This window comes from Oryctolagus cuniculus, chromosome 2, assembly GCF_051225735.1.
Source record: "Oryctolagus cuniculus isolate XC-2025 breed Fujian yellow rabbit chromosome 2, ASM5122573v1, whole genome shotgun sequence".
In the NCBI taxonomy this organism is placed as follows: domain Eukaryota; kingdom Metazoa; phylum Chordata; class Mammalia; order Lagomorpha; family Leporidae; genus Oryctolagus; species Oryctolagus cuniculus.
This window is the reverse complement of record NC_142868.1, coordinates 98,846,424-98,865,878: the sequence shown is the minus strand read 5'-3', so window position 1 is coordinate 98,865,878 and position 19,455 is coordinate 98,846,424. Positions and strand designations below refer to the sequence as shown.

General features: G+C 36.9%; 1 long non-coding RNA gene and 1 pseudogene across 1 annotated transcript in view; one reads left to right on the top strand and one right to left on the bottom strand.

Moving 5' to 3' along the window:
* The window catches only part of LOC149127930 (uncharacterized), a 29,189-nt gene extending 25,603 nt beyond the window's left edge, over positions 1-3,586 (bottom strand). The window contains exon 1 of the long non-coding RNA XR_016230107.1: positions 3,509-3,586. This is a non-coding gene — a long non-coding RNA (uncharacterized LOC149127930). The remainder of the gene's footprint in view (positions 1-3,508) is intronic.
* Positions 1-19,455, top strand: part of LOC149127927 (ribose-5-phosphate isomerase-like) — a 423,712-nt pseudogene that overhangs the window by 192,688 nt on the left and 211,569 nt on the right.

The following is a 19,455-nucleotide window of genomic DNA, read 5'->3' as shown; positions in this document are numbered from 1 at the left end:
TGGGATATGAGAGGAACTAAGGAAAGACTATGTTTCCAGGGGCAGAAGTTTTGATGGAGTAGTGACAAAACAATGAAGATTCTGTGGGACAAGAGGAAAGAAGGCAGAAACTCAGTTGTTGTCTGTCATGCAGTGCAGCCAGCTGCTGGATTAAGAGCCTCTTCCTCCATCTTATCATAACAAAGCAGGAAGAAATTACTAACACTAACAGTTTCAGCAGAGAGGGAATTTCACAGTCACCCAGAAACTTTTACTTCAGCCTAGAGAGATGACTGGTGTCCGAGCAACTGCAGAACTTTGAAAGGGGAAGCCACATTGCTTCTCTCCCCTCCCCATCCTGGCAGAGCACCAAACTTGGCAGTGAAAAGACATGTAGTGGGGCCTCTGTTGCATTCCTGTAAGAATCAGAGTCAGAATCAGGGCAACTTGTGGGACAAAGCACAGATTCCCCACATCCTGCAACTATGGGAGTTTTGGGCATTAGCTTTAGAGCTGTGCTTACTCCACATGAGCCATTAGCTTCTCAATGCTAACACCAAAAACCTCACATAAAAATACAATTCCACCCTGGGAGATCTGGGAAATGACTACACTGTACTCTGCAGCTCCATGACTGTAACTGTACTTAGTTTTAAACTTCTCAATTTCACCGGAATTTACTCACTGGAACTATGAAATAACCTACCCATATTCCGTCTGTCTGAACTCATACCCTCCAGCACAAATCTCCTGTATACCTTGTAGTCACCCCGTAGGCCTGGAGCATGGTTCAGTTCACATCCCCCTCATCTCAAGACTAGGGATGTTGTTATTATAAGCCACAAGACCAGTTGGACTGCCCTAGCAGGACTTGAGAAAGAGCCCATCCATATCACACACAGACATAAAATCATAGCAATTGGTGCCACAAGCCACTGGAGCTTTCAGACATGCCAGTGGGACAAGAAGAAAGCCACCTCTTTCTCCTTAAGCACCAGGAACAAGGCCTGGCTTTCACAATCCCAAGGGAGACTGACACTGAACTCTCTGTGGACTGAAGATATTCCTCTCTAACCCATGCTTTCGTCCCTATGAACTGCAGCAGACTAGATCCTATGTCAGTTGAAGATATAACTGACACAAAGACAAAAGACATCACTTACAGGCCACATTTCTGGACTCACTTAGAACCAAAGACAGGACAACCAACCAAGTGACATTGTGCATTCCAGGCAAACTATAAACACTTTCCCAATAAAATCTATTCCTCAAAGAAGAAAGTATAAGCACACCAGATACACTGATATCAATGTAGGAACACAAGAGACATGAAGAAACAAGGGTGCATGATGCCTCCAAAAGAAAACAAATAAATCCCTAAACTGAAGGAAATCTATGAAATGCCAGATAGAGAATTTAAAATAACAATTGTAAGGAAACTAAATGTGATGTAAGAGAATATAGATGGATCAAAGAAATGAAATAAGTGAGTGACATGAATGAAAATACTGCTGAGGAAATAGAAATCATCAAGAACCAAGTAAGTTTTGGCGATGAAATCTCTAGTGAAGTAAAGGGAATGACTGAGAGCTTTAACAGCAGAATAGACCAAGAGGAGCAAAGAATTTCTGACCTTGAGGACAAGGCTTCTGAAACTCTCCAATCTGACAAAAAGAAAAAGAAAAGAATTTAAAAGAACTAGGAAAGTCTATGTGAAATATGGGATACCAATAAATGACCAAATATTCATATTATAGGTATTTCTGAAGGAGAAGAAAAGGAAATGGAGCATTGAGAACCTCCTAATTGAAATAATAGCTGAAAATGTTCCAGTTCATGAAAGAGATGTGGATATCCAGATACAAGAAGTGCAAAGGACCTTGCACAAATTTACCCAAAAAAGACCTTATCCAAGACATCTTGTAATGAAATTGTCAAAAATTTAAGACATGGAGAGAATTCTAAAGAGAATAAGAGAAGAAAAGTTACATATAAAAGAAAACCAATGAAATTAACATCAGATTCTCTCTTCTTTCTTGCAAGAAAAGAGCAGGATGATATCAAGGTCTTAAAAGAAAAAAAAAAACTTCCAACTAAGAACACTTTATATAGTGAAGCTATCATTTAAAAGTAAAGGAGAAATAAGGTCTTTTACAGATAAGTGAAAGCTCAGAGTATTCACCACCACCAGACCAGACTTACAAGAAATCCAAAAGGTAAGGACATCTTGCATTAGAAGTAAACAGTATGAAAACACACAACACCACCAAATTCACTAACAGACCATATATAAGCAGCATCTAGTCAACCAAATGCCAGATCTTAGTTCTTACCTATCAATACTAACCTTGAATTTAAGTGGAATATGTTCTCCAACCAAAAGACTTAGGTTGCACGAATAGATAAAAAAAAAACCCTGCTATGTTTTGTCTATTACAAACTCACTTCAGAAACAAATACATACACAGACTGAAATTTAGTGAAGGGCTAGAAAAACATACCAGGCCAATGGAAACCAAAATACTAGCCAGAGTGGCTATCCTTGTATCAGATAAAACAAATATTAAATTAAAAGGCATAAAAAGAAATTAAGAGGCATTCACCCTTCTGCCTCTCTGCTGAGCAGCCCACCTAGCCTTCCCAGGTGTATTCTCTCCATTCAACCATGTAACTTTGCCCTCTCCCAGTCCGAATGACTGGGCACTCTCCCTGTGCCTTCAATTCTGGAGGATGCTATATCCCTAATAAAATCTTACCACTTTGAAAAAAAAAAGAGATAATGAAGGACATTTGTTTTAATAAAATGTTCAATTCAGCAAGAAGATGTAACTATCATAAATATATATGCACCCAATACAAGAGCATCCAGATATATACAGAAAATACTATTAGACCTAATAGAAATAGACTCCAATACAATAATATTGGGAGACCTCAACATCCCAATCTCATAAATGGATAAAAATATTATCCAGACAGAAATTTAATAAATGTATATTGGAGTTGAAACATTCTATCAAACAAATGAATGAACAGATATTTATAGGACATTTCACACTACAACTACAGAATATACATTCTTCTCATCAGCACATGGAACATTTTCCAGGACAGATAATTAGGCCACAAATAAAGTTTCACTAAATCGGAGAGGAGGCAAGATGGCAGAATAGGAAGGGAGCACACTGATAGTCCGGGGAGAGATAGTTTAATAAAAGTGGAGATACTGCAGGTTCAAGGAAGAGTAGGGGAGGAAACAGCAGAAGAAACTCTTCCGGAATGCGTGATTCACAGCGGACCTGCGTGGAGAGCATGGGAGCCCACAGTTCGGGACACCAGCGGCAGACTCAACACACCAGCGCTGGAACGCGAGGTGAGCCGAACCTCAATAGCCCGAGACACTGGCAGGCAAGCGGAGAGAGGAGACTAGAGGGAACGACCCCCGGGGGGAGGGGAAGTTCACCAGGCTAACTGGAAGAGAGAGAAAAAAAAAGGTGACTGGTACAGACAAGGGTTTCTCTCTGCTCACCTCTCAAGGGCGAGCAAGACAAAGAGCAGGCACCATCTTGGACATACGTCATAAGCAGAGCGACCTCAGGTCTGCACCGGCCCTGAGCCTAGCAGAAAAACCTGACTCTGGGCGGGGCGAATTAACAGGAGATTAGAACCTAGTAAATTTGTGGTGCTACTGAACTGAGACTGTGAAAAAAGAGATGGTGGGGGAGAGAACTCACGGAATTCACGTGAGCACTCTCCAGAGACGCTACAATTCCATAACTTTGGCAACCCAGTGGGAGACTGAAGGAGAATTTGAGCCCACTCTGAGGGCCGAACAGATTCCCTGTGTGGTCCTTGGGAAAGAGCTTCCGATCTCTGGCTCCTGTGGGTATATCATTTGCCTGCAAACTACCTCCAACTTCGTTCAGCTGTGCAGAATTACTTCCCTTTTGAATCAAAAAAAAGAAAGAGAGAGAGAGAGAGAGAGAGAGGTTTACCACACCAAACCTGGGAGTGTCACCTTTGGCACACCAAACAGAGCTCTCAGGCCACACCCATCTCAAGCCCTAAGGCTCCATCAAAAACAGATAGTCCACTTAATCTAGAGTCATAGTATAACAAGAAAAAGCACCACAGTGAAGAAACCAAAAATCTCCAATATGCCAAATAACAAACGCAAAAACCGAGATAATAAAAACAAGGAAATCACCATGACGCCCTCAAATGAAAAAGACACCCCAATTCAAGATTATGAAGATGATGAGATAGAAGAAATGCAAAAAGCAGATCTCAAAAAATTGATAAGAACATTAAGAGGTTCTCAAAAACAAATTCTTGAACTACAGAAATCCTTAATGGACAAGATAGAAAATCTCTCTCATGAAAATGAAATATTAAGGAGGAATCAAAATGAAACGAAACAACTAGTACAACAGGAAACTGGGATAGTGACTGAAGTGAAGAATTCAATAGATCAAATGAAAAACACAATAGAGAGCCTTACAAACAGAATGGGTGAAGCAGAAGAGAGAATATCGGATTTAGAAGAGAGAACAGGAAAGGATACAGTCAGACCAAAGAAAAGAAGAGGAAATTAGAAATCTAAAACATATTGTTGGGAATCTTCAGGATACTATTAAAAAACCCAACATTCGGGTTCTAGGAGTTCCTGAAGGCATGGAGAGAGAGAAAGGATTAGAAGGCCTTTTTAGTGAGATATTAGCAGAAAATTTCCCAGGTTTGGAAAAGGACAGAGAAATCCTAGTACAGGAAGCTCACAGAACCCCTAATAAACACGACCAAAAGAGATCCTCACCACGACACTTTGTAATTAAACTCTCCACAGTGAAACATAAAGAAAAGATCCTAAAATGTGCAAGAGAGAAACGTCAGATTACTCTCAGAGGATCTCCAATCAGACTCACAGCTGACTTCTCATCAGAAACTCTACAAGCTAGGAGGGAATGGCGAGATATAGCCCAGGTACTAAGAGAGAACAACTGCCAGCCCAGAATATTATATCCTGCAAAGCTATCATTTGTGAATGAAGGTGAAATAAAGACTTGTCATAGCAAACAGAAATTGAAAGAATTTGTTGCCACTCATCCAGCCCTGCAAAAGATGCTTAAAGATGTGTTACACACAGAAACACAGCAACACGGTCATCAATATGAAAGAAGGTAAAGGAAGGAAACCAAGGAAGGAAACCTCACAGCAAAAGATCACAGGGAATTCAAAGCATATATTAGAACTTATCTTTGGCAAATGGCAGGGCAAAGTTACCACTTATCATTAGTCACATTGAACGTGAATGGCCTGAACTGTCCAGTTAAAAGACACCGATTGGCTGATTGGGTTAAGGAACAAAACCCATCTATTTGCTGCCTACAAGAAACACATCTTTCCAAGAAAGATCCATACAGACTGAAAGTGAAAGGCTGGAAAAAGATATACCATGCCAACAGAAATGAAAAAAGAGCGGGCATAGCCATCTTAATATCAGACAACATAAACTTTACCACAAATCCATTAAGAGAGACAAAGAGGGACACTACATAATGATTAAGGGATCAATTCAACAGGAAGATATAACAATTATCAATGTATATGCACCTAACTACAGGGCACCAGTTTATCTAAAAGATTTGTTAAGGGACTTAAAGGGAGACTTAGACCCCAATACAATAGTACTGGGGGACTTCAATACTCCACTCTCAGAAATAGACAAATCAATAGGACAAAAGATCAACAAGGATACAGTAGATTTAAAAGACACTATAGCCCAAATGGATCTAACAGATACATACAGAACTTTCAATCCTACACCTAAAGATTTTACATTCTTCTCAGCAGTACATGGAACCTTCTCTAGGATTGACCACATACTAGGCCATAAAGCAAGTCTCAGCAAATTCAAGACAATTAGAATCATACCATGCAGCTTCTCAGACCATAAAGGAATGAAGTTGGAAATTAGCAACTCAGGAATCCCTAGAGCATACGCAAACACATGGAGATTGAACAACATGCTCCTGAATGAACAATGGGTCATAGAAGAAATCAAAAGAGAAATCAAAAACTTTCTGGAAGTAAATGAGGATAACAGCACAACATACCAAAACTTATGGGACGCAGCAAAAGCAGTGTTAAGAGGGAAGTTTATATCAATAGGTGCCTACATCAAGAAATTGGAAAGGCACCAAATAGATGAGCTTTCTATTCACCTCAAGGATCTAGAAAACCTACAGCAAACCACACCCAAATCTAGTAGGAGAAGAGAAATAATTAAAATCAGAGAAGAAATCAACAGGATTGAATCAAGAAAAACATTCCAAAAAATCAGCCAAACGAGGAGCTGGTTTTTTGAAAAAATAAACAAAATTGACACCCCATTGGCCCAACTAACTAAAAAAAGAAAAGACCCAAATCAATAAAATCAGAGATGAAAAAGGAAATGTAACAACAGACACCACAGAAATAAAAAGAATCATCAGAAATTACTACAAGGACTTGTATGCCAGCAAACAGGGAAACCTATCAGAAATGGATAGATTCCTGGACACATGCAACCTACCTAAATTGAACCAGGAAGACATCGAAAACCTAAACAGACCCATAACTGAGACAGAAATTGAAACAGTCATAAAGGCCCTCCCAACAAAGAAAAGCCCAGGACCAGATGGATTCACTGCTGAATTCTACCAGACATTTAAAGAAGAACTGACTCCAATTCTTCTCAAACTATTCAGAACAATCGAAGAAGAGGGAATCCTCCCAAATTCTTTCTATGAAGCCAGCATCACCTTAATTCCTATCCGGAAAAAGATGCAGCACTGAAAGAGAATTACAGACCAATATCCCTGATGAACATAGATGCAAAAATCCTCAATAAAATTCTTGCCAATAGAATGCAACAACACATCAGAAAGATCATCCACCCAGACCACGTGGGATTTATCCCTGGTATGCAGGGATGGTTTAATGTGCGCAAGACAATCAATGTGATACACCACATTAACAGACTGCAGAAGAAAAACCATATGATTATCACAATAGACCCGAGAAAGCATTTGATAAAATACAACACCCGTTCATGATGAAAATGCTAAGCAAACTGGGTTTGGAAGGAACATTCCTCAATACAATCAAAGCAATCTATGAAAAACCCACAGCCAACATCCTATTGAATGGGGAAAAGTTGGAAGCATTTACACTGAGATCTGGTACCAGACAGGGATGCCCACTCTCACCACTGCTATTCAATGTAGTTCTGGAGGTTCTAGCCAGAGCTATTAGGCAAGAAAAAGAAATTAAAGAGATACAAATTGGGAAGGAAGAACTCAAACTATCCCTCTTTGCAGATGATATGATTCTTTACTTAGGGGACCCAAAGAACTCTACTGAGAGACTATTGGAACTCATAGAAGATTTTGGCACAGTAGCAGGGTATAAAATCAATGCACAAAAATCAACAGCCTTTGTATACACAGCAATGCCATGGCTGAGGAAGAACTCCTAAGATCAATCCCTTTCACAATAGCTACAAAAACAATCAAATACCTTGGAATAAACTTAACCAAGGACGTTAAAGATCTCTACGAGGAAAATTACAAAACCTTAAAGAAAGAAATAGAAGAGGATACCAAGAAATGGAAAAATCTTCCATGCTCATGGATTGGAAGAATCAATATCATCAAAATGTCCATTCTCCCAAAAGCAATTTATAGATTCAATGCAATACCAATCAAGATACCGAAGACCTTCTTCTCAGATCTGGAAAAAATGGTGCTGAAATTCATATGGAGGCACAAGAGACCTCGAATAGCTAAAGCAATGTTGTACAACAAAAACAAAGCCGGAGGCATCACAATACCAGATTACAGGACATACTACAGGGCAGTTGTAATCAAAACAGCATGGTACTGGTACAGAAACAGATGGATAGACCAATGGAACAGAATTGAAACACCAGAAATCAACCCAAACATCTACAGCCAACTTATATTTGATCAAGGATCTAAAACTAATTCCTGGAGCAAGGACAGTCTATTCAATAAATGGTGCTGGGAAAATTGGACCCCTACCTTACACCTTACACAAAAATCCACTCAACATGGATTAAAGACATAAATCTATGACCTGACACCATCAAGTTGCTAGAGAACATTGGAGAAACCCTTCAAGATATTGGCACAGGCAAAGAATTTCTGGAAAAGACCCGGGAGGCACAGGCAGTCAAAGCCAAAATCAACTATTGGGATTGCATCAAATTGAGAAGTTTCTGTACTGCAAAAGAAACAGTCAGGAGAGTGAAGAGACAACCGACAGAATGGGAAAGAATATTTGCAAACTATGCAACAGATAAAGGGTTAATAACCAGAATCTACAAAGAGATCAAGAAACGCCACAAAAACAAAACCAACAACCCACTTAAGAGATGGGCCAAGGACCTCAATAGACATTTTTCAAAAGAGGAAATCCCAATGGCCAACAGGCACATGAAAAAATGTTCAAGGTCATTAGCAATCAGGGGAATGCAAATCAAAACCACAATGAGGTTTCACCTCACCCCGGTTAGAATGGCTCACATGCAGAAATCTACCAACAACAGATGCTGGCGAGGGTGTGGGCAAAAAGGGACACTAACCCACTGTTGGTGGGAATGCCAACTGGTCAAGCCACTATGGAAGTCCGTCTGGAGATTCCTCAGAAACCTGAAGATAACCCTACCGTTCAACCCAGCCATCCCACTCCTTGGAATTTACCCAAAGGAATTTAAATTGGCAAACAAAAAAGCCGTCTGCACCCTAATGTTTATTGCAGCTCAATTCACAATAGCTAAGACCTGGAACCAACCTAAATGCCCATCAACGGTAGACTGGATAAAGAAATTGTGGGATATGTACTCTTTAGAATACTATACCGCAGTAAGAAACAACGAAATCCAGTCATTTGCAACAAAATGGAGGAATCTGGAACACATCATGCTGAGTGAAATAAGCCAGTCCCAAAGGGACAAATACCATATGTTCTCCCTGATCGGTGACAACTGACTGAACACCAAAAAGGAAACCTGTTGAAGTGAAATGGACACTATGGGAAACGGTGACTTGATCAGCATAGCCCTGACAGTTAATGAATAACTTAATATATTATCCCTCTTAGTAGTTTTTTTGTCTGTTCTACTTAATATGACTGGTTTAATTCTGTAATTAATGCACAGTTATTCTTAAGTGTTGAAAATTAACTGAAATGTGATCCCTGTTAAACTTAAGAGTGGGAATAAGAGAGGGAAGAGATGTATAATTTGGGACATGCTCAAGCTGACTTGCCCCAAATGGTAGAGTTAGAAACATAGCAGGGGATTCCAATTCAATCCCATCAAGGTGGCATGTACCAATGCCATCTCACTATTCCAAGTGATCAATTTCAGTTCACAATAGATCATAATGAAAGGACTAAGAGTCAAAGGGAGCACATAAACAAGTCTAATACCTGCTAACACTAACCGATAGAATAAATAAAGGGGAGAGTGATCCAACATGGGAAGTGAGATACTCAGCAGACTCATAGAATGGCAGATGTCCTAAATAGCACTCTGGCCTCAGAATCAGCCCTAAAGGCATTCGGATCTGGCTGAAAAGCCCATGAGAGTATTTCAGGCATGGAAAGCCAAGACACTCTGGCAAAAGATCTCTGTGAGTGAGATCCCAGTGGATAGAACAGGTCTTCAAAGAAGGAGGTGCCTTTCTCTGAAGGGAGGAGAGAACCTCCATTTTGACTATGACCTTGTCTAAACAAGATAAGAGTCGGAGAACTCAGAGGGCTTCCATAGCCTTGGAAACTCATGACTGGAGCATAGGGAGATTACTGATGCCATAGACAGGAGTGTCAATTGGTAAAGTCAACAATAGGAGTCACTGTGCACTTACTCCTCATGTAGGATCTCTGTCCTTAATGTGCTGTGCATTGAGATTTAATGCTATAACGAGTACTCAAACAATATATTTCACTTTGTGTTTCTATGGGGGTGCAAACCGTTGAAATCTTTACTTAATGCATACTAAACTGATCCTCTGTAAAGAAAAAAAGAAATTATCAGCTCCCAACTTGACTCTCACTAGGATTAAACATGATAATAGGTCTGATCTGATTTCATCATCATATAGAAAAATCATCTATTATTTTTCACTTTATGTTTCTGTGTGGGAGCAAACTGTTGAAATCCTTACTTAATGTATACTAAGCTGATCTTCTGTACATTAAGAAAATTGAAAATGAATCTTGATGTGAATGGAAGGGGAGAGGGAGTGGGAAAGGGGAGGGTTGTGGGTGGGAGGGATGGTATGGGGGGGAAGCCATTGTAATCCATCAGCTGTACTTTGGAAATTTATATTCATTAAATAAAAGTTAAAAAAAGTCAAAAAAAAAGTTTCAGTAAATCTAAGATTGAATTCATACCATGCATCTTATCAGATCATAAAGCTATCACACTAGAAATAAACAAGAACAGTAGAACACTCATATCTATCTGGAAATTAAACATACTACTGATAGTCAGTGGGTCATTAAATAATTTAATAAGGAAATCAGAACTTTGAAATAAATGGAAATGAAAACACAATGTATCAACACCTATGGGATAGAGCAAAAGCATCATAAAGAGGGAATTCTATACTATTGAGTACTTACATTAAAAAAGAGACATTTTTCAAATTAAAGATCTAATGATGCATCTCACATACCTATAAAACAACAACTAATCAAACCCAAAATCAATAGGAGGCAATATTTAATGAGGATCAGGGTAGAAATAAATAAAATTGAAACTAAATAAATATAAAAAATGAAATAAAAGATCAAGAAAAGAAAATGTTTTTTAAGATAAATAGATAAACCTCTAGTCATACTAACAAAGAAAAAACTCAAGTATCATATGAGATGAAAATTGATACACAACTGACACCATTGAAATTCAAAGGATCATAAGAAACTATTATAAAGAATTATAAGATAATAAACTAGAGAATCTCAATGAGATTAATGCATTCTTGGATAAAAATAACATACAAAGTGTAAGTCAAGAATATATAGACAATGTAAACCAACCCATAACAAGCAAAATGATTGAAGCATGACTTCATGCTTCAATGCTTCATGCTTCAATGACTGTCATTGAGAAAACATTCAGGAGTTCAGGAGTTCACTGTATTCTACAAAGCATTAAATGAGAAAGTAACTCCAATACTTTTCATACTCTTAAAAATATTGAATAGGATAGAACTCTGCTGAACTCTTTTTAGGAGGCCAGCATCACTTTGAAACCAAAAGTGGACAAACACAACATGAAAACTGCAAACCTATGTCCTTAATGAACACAAATGCAAAGAATCCCAACAAAATATTAGCAAATTGAATCCAAAACCACATAGAAAAACCATACATCACAATTAAGTGGGATTTTCCCAGAACTGCAAGGATGCCCAACATTTGCAAATCAATAAATGTTAAAAATCACATCCACAGAATGAAGAACAAAATTGATATTGGTTATATCAATAGATGAAGAGATAGCATTTGATAAGATTCAACTCCCTTTTATGATAAAAAAAATCCCTCCTCAAATTAAGTATAGAACGTTATGTGTCATGACACAGCACAGTTTACTCTTACAAAATGAATATAAAGAATAGGGCTGCTTAATGTATTATTCATCAGTAAAGAAGTTGTAGAATAAATAATTTTGGGCAAAATTATTTCAACCATATCAGAAAACAAAACCTGACATCAATGATTACAACTGTATAACTGATTATTGTACTCCCAAGCAGGTTGACAACAACGGAAATAGAGAAAATTATACAAAAATAAAGAAATAGAAAACTTATGCAGTGTAGAATCACAGTACAGTACATATTTCTAGGAAATATATTGAAATATTGGGATTTTATTACTGTTTGGTGAAGATCCTCAATTTAACTTTTCCAAAAAGCATATTAACATAATATCAAAGATTATTCGTGTGTTCAAATATAAAATACATTTATAAATTTAAGGATTTAGTTTGATAACTCTAAAACTTTTAATGACAACATCATTAATAAAATGTAAAGGTATTGATAAACCAGTTGAATGAAAACAACTTATTTAAAAACAAACCTCTAAGTTATAATGCCTATAATTGCCCATGAATAATTGTATTATCAAACTACTATTTTCTTTTTTTATTTATTTGACAGATAGAGTTAGAGAGTGACAGAGAGAGAGAGAGAGAGAGAGAGAGAGAGAGAGAGAGAAAGGTCTTCCATCCATTGTTTCACCCCCCAAATGGCCGCTACAGCCAGAACTACACTGATCTGAAGCCAGGAGCCAGGTGCTTCATCCTGGTCTCCCATGCGGGTGAAGAGAGCAGCAGGTGATGATGCAAGTACCTGTATCATTGTCACTCACATGTAAGATCAAGAAAGAGTTTCAAGTTTCTGACTTCAATCAGGTTAATCCCTGGCTGTTTTGAATATTTGAGGTAGTGAACCAGCTAATAGGAGATCTCTGTCTCTCCTGTCTGTGGCTTTCAAATAAAGTGAAAGACACTTTATTTGAAAAACAAATAGAAATTAAAAATATTTTATTTGAGAAACAAATAAAAAAAGCAAAATAAAAATTCTGGATGGTACAATAAAACCTAAAAAAATAGAAAACAGAAAATAGCAAAACCCTTGAGACCAGAAACCATAAATGATGGAAAAGTTAAGTGTGGAGCTTAGAGTGATGTTTCCAGCTAACTTTAATGAGAAGTCAATAATAGCTGCTCACAAAGGGATCTAAAAATGCTAAATGTGCTGAGAACCATAAGTATTAAATTAAGAATGCACAAAGGGATCTAAAAATGCTAAATGTGCTGAGAACCATAAGTATTAAATTAAGAATGCAGCATCACACAAGTAATATAATGAATATATGCCTGCAAAGGATTTTTTCTTAAAATAAGATTAAAAGCATAGCAAACTTACATGTATAAAAATAAATACATGTAGATTTAAGGTTTATTTTAGAGCTTTGTCCACATGTATGCCTATTTGTGAATGTGAATCATATACAGGACTAAATCTAAGGCTACCATAACCATATCATCTGCTGCCCCTTCAGTATTTTCCTTATTCTGAATTCTTTAAAAATTTTTAATATAGCTAATCAAATTCCTGTGCATCATTGGTTTATATTCTTAGTATTATTGTGTTGACAATAAATTTTTGAGGCACTTTTGTTTTAAAACCCGAGTGGAGAGTTTAGAATAGTGTGAGAGTGGAGAAAAGCTTAAAGTAGCCTTTTTGTTTTGAGTTTTATCTAATTTGACTTTCAAAAATAAAGTTTAGGCAAATAATTCAACTTAAGTGCTTTTAATGGGTATTAGAAGTCCTGATTCAGATCATTTGCTAGTTAAGTATCTTCATTGTCCCAACTTGGAGAAGTGAATGTGTAGACTATATTCACATAAAAGATTGGCTAGCAGATTTTGCAATGCCCTTCAAAAAGCTTACTGATACTATTTTGTCCTCATTTAGAAATGAAATCTATGAAAATGAAATATAATTATGTGTAGATTATCTATGAAAATAATTGTTAAGTTTATCATCAGAAATCACAATAAGCAGAATTTTTCTCATTTGGACTGTTTTGCCTTGGCTTTCTTTCACTGTTACTGTGTTATATCCATGTATACCTTGTAGACTCTCATGCCTTCTCTTGTCAAATGGGGGCTGGGTTATATTAATACTTTTCTACATGATTCCAGATTTCTAAGTATACTTTAAGGTAGTTCTAGGGGTCTGTATGCTTGGGTCAGAATTTGAAAGAACTTAATTGGTACAGGCCATGTAACTAAAATGTTAACATCATTGAAATTAGTAGTATTGCTAAGTATTGTCTTTGAGTCTTATTGTTCCTCATTTTATTCTTGTTGGCTTTGCTGCTTTGAAAATTTACAGGATGAAACAGAAACTACAGACTGTTGAAACTGAAGGTTTAGCTATTTATTTAACAATAAATTACATGTGTGTCAGCAGTGCTGGTATTTGTGTTATTTTGTGTTACAATCAAATTTCACATGAAAGAGGTGGAAATGGATGCATATCAGAATAGACAGAGACTAGGGTGATTACTGATGCCATAAACAAGAGTGTCAATCAGTTAAGTCAACAACAGGAGTCACTGTGCACTTACTCCTCATGTAGGATCTCTGTCCTTAGTGTGCTGTACATTGAGATTTAATGCTATAACTAGTACTCAAACAGTATTTTTCAGTTTATGTTTCCGTGTGGGAGCAAACTTGAAATCTTTACTTAATGTATGCTAAACTGATCTTCTGTATATAAAGAGAATTGAAAATGAATCTTGATGTGAATGGAAGGGGAGAGGGAGTGGGAAAGGGGAAGGTTGTGGGTGGGAGGGATGTTATGGGGGGAAGCCATTGTAATCCATCAGCTGTACTTTGGAAATTTATATTCATTAAATAAAAGTTAAAAAATAGACAGTAATCCAAATAGTGAGGTTTGACACTCTGAGTTTATTGGTAATCAGTGCCAAAAATCTATGAGAGAACAGATGACCAACATCTTTGATTTCTAATCAATGAAATTTCTGATTTAAAAGTCCAACATTTTGAGCTGGTGCTGAGTCATAGCAGGTAAAGCTATCACCTGTAGTGCTGGAATCTTATATGGGTGCCAATTTGAGTCCCAGCTGCTCCACTTTTCATCCAGCTCCCTGCTAAAATGCCTGAGTAAGCTGTGGAGGATGGCCCAGCTACTTGGGCCTCTGCATCTAAGTGAGAAATCTGGAAGAAACTTTTGGTTCCTAGCTTCAGATCAGCCCAGCTCTGGCCACTGTGTCCATCTGGGAAAGTGAACCAGTAGATGGAAGGTCTCTGTCTCTCCCTCTCTGTTTGTAACTCTGCCTTTCAAATAAATAAACCTTTGAAAACAAAAAAGTCCAAAATTTAACAACTGTAGATATAATGTTTTATTTCTTTTTATTCATAAGGTACAACCTTAGAACAAGTAGGGTAAGACTCACTTTGAATACTGGCTAGTACAAAAACAACATGGGATTCATCAGTGATTGCTTAGCATACATACACAAGGAAATATTGAGATTTGAGGAAAATAGAATTACAAGATAAGTATTTTGTGCAAAAATATTTAAATCTATGCATAGTTTTTTCATGGTGGATATTTTCTATCAATTTTTAAGATTCATTTCATTCCAGGTCTTATGAAATACAGTATTACTTTTTTTCCAATATGAGAATATTCCACATGTATCACAGTTATCTGATTTCACAAATATTTATTTTTGTTCAACATTGCATTTCTATATAATTTACTTAAGAACAATTACTTTCAACCTTTTTTCCCCACATATCAGACACGCCAAAGGAACAAAGCAGGGCAAATGATTGCATCTATTTTTAGTAAATTTCTGTCATTTAGTCTTTAAAATTTCATTGACCTACTAGTAACAAAGGCCGATTGTCCCAAATCCCACCTTATTGTCATCTTTTTGTCTGCATTCTCTGTATTCTGAAAGCCCCTCAGGAGCACAGTATTAAAGCAACATTCTTATAGGTTCAAGTTAAACATGTTTAGGAGATAATGTGTATATGTAATATGTGTACTTCACATTGCATTACTACAAGAGAGGGTCTTCCAGATAAAATGTAGGGCACCCTAATGCCGTGTGGAAGATCATCAAACTAAAATTTATGCTGTTTAACTCAAATTCTAATTTAAGGGTGACATTTTTCTTTCTAAATCTGATCACATTATTCAAATGACACATAAAAACTTTTCAAATCAATCAATGGAATGATGACAAACTGCTGCTTATATTGTATCATTACAGTTATTCTCTCTGTGTAACATAAAATAGGAAAATTCTTTTATAATCAAGTATGTTGAATCAGGTTTGGAGACTCTAAACAATCAACTGAGAAAAAAAGTTACACACAATCAAAATTCCTAATCTAACCTTACAAAAAAGCAAAAAAAAAAAAAAATGCTGTTTCCCAGACCTATGCAAAGTAGAAATAAGCAGAGAATATTTTTAAATTTCTTTTGTGAAGCTAACATTACATCAATGATTAGGCAAGTGGACCAAGACTTCAAATAATTTTGAAAAACATCCCTTTTATAAACAGAGATACAAATATTCTAAGCAATTTATTATTGTAATAAATTAAATCATGTATGAAAATATAATAGATCAATTGCAAGCAAGAGATGCTAAAAAATACAAGATTTGTTAAGATTACCAAACAGATCATCCAAGCAGGTGAAAAATGCAAAATGGAAATCACATGATCATTAAGATCACATGTTGAAAAGTCTTAAATAAAATTCAGCATCTAGAAAAAAAAACGCTTCCTATCAGTAAAAATAAATAATGACTTCCTCAATCTGATCAAGACCAAAAGGAACATACAACAAGCAATAAAACTAATACAGGATCACTGAAAGCTTTTTTCCCTGCAAGTAAGCCTAGGTCAGGATGTCAGCACTGTTTCTCTTCAACTTCTTCTGAAGGGGTTGTCAGGGAAATAAAATAGCAAAAAGTAAATCAAAGGTGTAAACATAATTTCCAAGAAATAAAATTGCTATATAGGATGGCACTTATATAGAGATAAGTCATAAAATCTAAAAAAAATACAACTGATAAACAAATTTGATGAGATTACTGGAAAGATTTTCACTAATTACTAAGTGTCAGCGAGAAATAAATAGAAAATAATATTAAAGGACAAGAAGCAGACTAGAAAACAAATATCCACAAGAGAGGTGAAAAAAGGATTAAATTATGAGTATTTTTAAGCATTCTTAAAATATTAAATGCACCACAATCGACCCCACAGAGGAGTCGTAAATATGAAAAAGAAGGAAAAGGTCTAGAAGTCAGATAACCAAGTATTAAACTCTGACTCACTTTAAGTAGGTTACCACAACCTCCAGGTAGGCTCCTGGAAGGAAGACTCACGGGGGCAGGGGGCAGGATCCAGGACCTAGAAGGCCCTCCCACTGCAGGGAAGTTGCAGCCACAGAGGAGGCAGTTTGCGATCTGAACCCAGGCCTCGCCTCTCCATCCATCTGGAGCGGCCTGAAATTACGCATCCCTGCTATTGAGAACGTTGATCTTCGCAGCATGCTGACTGCCTTACAAGCTGTCCAGTCAGACCCAGTGGTGAAAACACTTGATAATTTCGTGGGATCCTGATGCCATAGTGGTCCAGTTCCGCCATGGAGAAAGATCCAAGGAGCCGTTCTGCTGTTGGGAGACTCTGAAGTTAAGGTAACGTGAGCCGTTCTTTGACCTTTTTCACCACAGGACACCACCCACATCGGAAGCCTGGAAATGGTCAGTGTATGGGTCCAGTAGGCCAGAGTAGGGAAGGTGGACCTGCTGAACATGCCGGCAGGATGCGGGGCTCCCAGAAGCATCTCTGTAATCGGGGGGGGCCCCATCCCGTGGCTGGCACAGCACTTCCCTGGGTCCCCTCTGGACCTCAAGGTGGGGACTGGACTGGCAACTGAACCCCACGAGCCCTGTCCTTTACCTGGTCTCAGAGACTAATGGGCCCTAGAGCCACCTGTGTGGTGGTGGTCCTGCGTTTCCCTGACCGTGAAGTGGGGATGGGGTAGTCACCAGGGAGACGTCGAGCTGTGTGTATGGGGTTCATGTGGGACAGGAGCTGTCATTTATGGGGTCTTCGGTTCCTCCTTTCTTCCTAGAGTTTCTTGAGTTCTTTCTAGATTCTTTTATCAAGTTTCATAATTTGCAAATAGTTCCCCCATTTTTTCAGTTGCCTCTTCACTTCGCTGAGTGTTTTGTTTGAAGTGCAGAAGCTTCTGAGCTGAATGTATTCTCATTTGTCAATTTTGGCTTTAATGGCATTTGCTTCTAGAGTTTTTTTCCCAAGAAGTCTCCCTATGCCAATGCCTTGCAGAATTTCCCCCAATGTCCTCTATTAATTTGAAGATATCAGGTTGTAGATTTGTGTCCTTGACCAATTTTAAGTGTATTTTTCTGTAAGGTGTAAGGCAGGGTTTGTGTTTCATACTTTTGCAGGTGGAGATCCATTTTTCCCAGCATCTTTGGTCAAAGAGACTGACCTTGCTCCAGGGATTGAGTTTATCTCCTTTGCCAAACATTAGTTGGTTGTAGATGTGTGGATTGTTTTCTGGAGTTTCTATTCTGTTCTATTGGCTACACATCTATTTTTAAGCTAATACCAGGCTGTTTTGACTATAACTTACCTGTAATATGTCCCAAAATCAGGTATTGTGATGCCTCCAACTTTGTTTTTGTTTTTTGTATAAGATTGTCTTAGGATATTCTGGATATCTTGTGTTTCCATATGAATTTTAGCATCTTTTTTCCTACATCTAAGAAGAATGTCATCAGTATTTTGATTGTGATAGTATTGAATCTGTAAATTGTTTTGGGTAGTATGGACATTTTGATGATATTAATTCTTCCAAATCATGAACATAGGCATTTCTGTGAGACTAAGAAAACTTGAGAAAAGTTCCTCTTTACTACACACAAATTAATTGATTTTTTTTTAGGAATCATATAAATCCACATTTTTTGCACTGTCATCTGGTAAATAATAAAGCACTTGCTCTGAGACTTTTAGAAAAGGAATTTAAAAAGATATTGATTTATCATTTAATGTCTTCACATTTTCTGTTCAAATGTTGTTTATAGTCACTGTCTATTTCCATTAAACTCAGATATTTTTGCTGTTTTCCTTGTTAAACTTGTTCCTTGGATCATTAAGCCTTTTTAGTGTAATGTAAATTAAAATATTATCTCAATCTGAAAAAAAGTCAAAGAAATCAAGAAGGAAAGAGTGGAAAGGAAGGAGAATGGGTATAAATTACATTCTTAGAATTGCATCTACAAACCATATTGAATCTGTTAAAACATTAAAAATCAAAATAGAAAACTATCAGTTTGACCAATTTTTTAAAAAGTGATGAAACACTTCAGATATCTTCAATTTTGATTATCATTCTTATTTATGAGATTTGAAAGAAATCTTATTTTCTCACTTTAAAGTATCTCCATATATTAGAATTCAGTATTAAATTACTCTGTTGAGAAGTTTTATTTAATATACTGCTTTAAGTGGTAATACTATGGCTACTGAAAATCAAAGTCCTTATTATTTTTGATAAAAAAGAAAGAACCTTTAAAACATCATCACTGAAAACATGAAGATACCTAAAGTATAGTATTCTTAAAACCCAAGTGACTTATTACCATTCAAGGTTTCCAAATATTCAGGGACTGTTCTCATGCCAAGCTAGTAACCAATTAATTTTTAAACATATGTATGTAATAGCTTCTACAACTTCTTTTGACAAATAGATGAAACTATTTGTTATACATTTCAAACAGTAAACATACTAGAAAAATATCAAT